We start from the raw sequence: 3,245 nt of genomic DNA, 5'->3' as shown, positions 1-3,245 counted from the left end.
AGTGTGTGTGAGGTAGATACCAGCGGGCGTTAAAAAGCAGCGTTAGGACCGGCTAACGCTGCTTTTTAAGCCTAACGCAAAACTCATAATCTAGCCGTAAGTGATTTTCTTTTTGTCTTTTTATTATGAATTTACTGATTATGCCATTTTACTGTGTTTGGTGGTCCTTTAAGTGTCTAGTAATTTTGTGAAGATTTTACTGGACAGTCTGCTAAAAAAAACTACATTGTTCGGTTAAATACTGGACACCTGGCAACCCTATAAATGTGTGAGGGTGAAGTAGAGGGCAGTGTGTGTATGAGGTGGAGGGCAGCAGAGCAGTGTGTGTATGAGGTGGAGGGTAGCAGAGCAGTATGTTTGTGAGGTGAAGGGCAGATCAGTGTGTGTGTCAAGTGGAGGCAGTAGAAGTGTGTGTGAGGTGGAGAGTAGTAGAGCAGTCTATGTTAGTAGGAGGGCAGCAGTGCAGGGTGTGTGAGGTAGAGGGCTGCAGAGCAGTGTGTGTGAGGTGCAGGGCTGCAGAGCAGCGTATGTGAGGTAAAGGGCTGCAGAGCAGTGTGTGAGGTGGAGGGCAGCAGAGCAGTGTGTGTGAGGTGGAGGGCTGCAGAGCAGTGTGTGTGAGGTAGAGGACTGCAGTGCAGTGTGTGTGAGGTAGAGGGCTGCAGAGCAGTGTGTGTGAGGTAGATACCAGCGGGCGTTAAAAAGCAGCGTTAGGACCTGCTAACGCTGCTTTTTAAGCCTAACACAAAACTTGTAATCTAGCCGTAAGTGATTTTCCTTTTGTCTTTTTATTATGAATTTACTGATTATGCCATTTTACTGTGTTTGGTGGTCCTTTAAGTGTCTAGTAATTTTGTGAAGATTTTACTGAACAGTATGCTAAAAAAAACTATATTGTTTGGTTAAATACTGGACACCTGGCAACCCTGTGTGAGTGTGAAGTGGAAGGCAGCAGAGCAGTGTGTGTATGAGGTGTAGGGCAGCAGAGCACTGTGTGTATGAGGTGGAGGGCAGCAGATTAGTGTGTGTATGAGGTGGAGGGCAGCAGAGTAGTGTGTGTGAGGTGGAGGGCAGCAGAGCAGTGTGTGTATAAGGTGGAGGACAGCAGAGTAGTGTGTGTGAGGTGGAGGGCAGCAGAGCAGTGTGTGTATGAGGTAAAGGGCAGCAGATTAGTGTGTGTATGAGGTGAAGGGCAGCAGATTAGTGTGTGTATGAGGTGGAGGGCAGCAGAGCAGTATGTTTGTGAGGTGAAGGGCAGATCAGTGTGTGTGTCAAGTGGAGGCAGTAGAAGTGTGTGTGAGGTGGAGAGTAGTAGAGCAGTCTATGTTAGTAGGAGGGCAGCAGAGCAGTGTGTGTGAGGTAGAGGGCTGCAGAGCAGTGTGTGTGAGGTAGAGGGCTGCAGAGCAGTGTTTGTGAGGTAGAGGGCTGCAGAGCAGTGTGTGTGAGGTAGAGGGCTGCAAAGCAGTGTGTGTGAGGTGGAGGGCAGCAGAGCAGTGTGTGTGAGGTGCAGGGCTGCAGAGCAGCGTATGTGAGGTAGAGGGCTGCAGAGCAGTGTGTGTGAGGTGGAGGGCAGCAAAGCAGTGTGTGTGAGGTGGAGGGCAGCAGAGCAGTGTGTGTAAGGTGGAGGGCAGCAGAGCAGTGTGTGTGAGGTGGAGGGCAGCAGAGCAGTGTGTGTGAGGTGGAGGGCAGCAGAGCAGTGTGTGTGAGGTAGAGGACTGCAGAGCAGTGTGTGTGTGAGATAGAGGGCTGCATAGCAGTGTGTGTGAGTGGTAGACGGCTGCAGAGCAGTGTGTGTGTGAGGTAGAGGGCTGCAGAGCTGTGTGTGTGTGAGGTAGAGGGCTGCAGAGCAGTGTGTGTGAGGTGGAGGGCAGGAGAGCAGTGGTGGTTGGAATCATGAATAGCCATGTGTACAGGACAGTGTTGAAACAGTGGGCTACAAAGCACTGTATATGTACGTCTGGAGAGCAATATGTATGTGAGATAGGGGACAGGGTCATTAATATGCCAGGTGGGATGTATTTGAGGTTGATCTTGAGTGTGTGAGTTGGAGGGCTGCAGAGCACAGTGCATGTGAGATGGGGTACAAGGTTGAATGTAAAGAAATGTCTGTGTGAGAGAGGGATTTAACATAAAATAAACATTAACATATTAATATGCAGGAAAGTACTTACAAATAGCACTGCTCTCCACCTCACATGCACAGGTATTTTATCAAATCATTGACATGAGCATATCAGCAATTAATATCTCTTTTAAAGGTGGCTGATCAATGTGTATATGAGGTAGAAGGCAGCAGTGGGACATGCTAGTGCTTATGTGACAGGATACAGAGCATTGTGTGTGAGATTAAGGCTTGCTAAGCAGTTTGCGTGTGCTAGGTAGGGGTGCAGGGCAGTCAGAAGTTTCTCCTATTTGTTTTTTTAGCTACCTTTCTATGCACCTTCTTACCCCCTCCCTCCCTCTTTCTCTCTGCCTTAAAAGGAGAAATGTATCTCTGTATGGCCTCTGTTGCTATGGAGACTAAAAGTCCACCATCCTGCAATTCTCTCCTGTGTATCTGGGGGAGATGTTTCCATGGAGACTAATACTTATAATATGCACCCCTCCATATCACAGCACAGGGCTATTGTGATGGGAACAAGAACAAGAGGAACATAAGAACTAAATGTTCCTGCAAACAGTCATCTTGTGACCTCGTACGCAAAATGTATATACACTAAACTAAATGTCAAATATGCCCTGGATAAGTGTGTCTATAAAGTATATGATTCCTGCACTGATAAGGTTAATTACACTACCGTATTCTAGGTGTGTGGAGAATGGATTTAATGACGCTTTACACTCTATTGTCCTAGCTTGTCTACCCATTTTCCTATCTATGTCTGTTCTGCTTAAAGGAACATAAAAGCAATTTTTTTATATACATACATGGGGCTCTATTTATTTACTAAAATGCGAGTGGACAAGCTTCTCAACTTGAGAAGTTGTCCGCTCACCTTCGATGCATACGGGCAGCGGACTAATATAATTTGCAGCCCTATGTATCACTATGTAAAGCCCGCCACTGCTCTCGCACAACCAATTGCATGAGAGAAGGAACTGTGAATCCCCCGAGCGATCAAGCTCTTAGTAATTTATCTTGGCCACATCAGAGGTGGTTGAAGAGTGTAAGAAGCAGTTTCTTACATTGCGGGAAGCAAGCTCACACAAGGGCTATTATACTGCTTTGTAAACGGAGTAGGAAGGGC

The sequence above is a fragment of the Bombina bombina genome, chromosome 2, assembly GCF_027579735.1.
Source record: "Bombina bombina isolate aBomBom1 chromosome 2, aBomBom1.pri, whole genome shotgun sequence".
Lineage (NCBI taxonomy): Eukaryota > Metazoa > Chordata > Amphibia > Anura > Bombinatoridae > Bombina > Bombina bombina.
The sequence above is the reverse complement of the archived record's forward strand: the minus strand, read 5'-3'. Positions refer to the sequence as shown.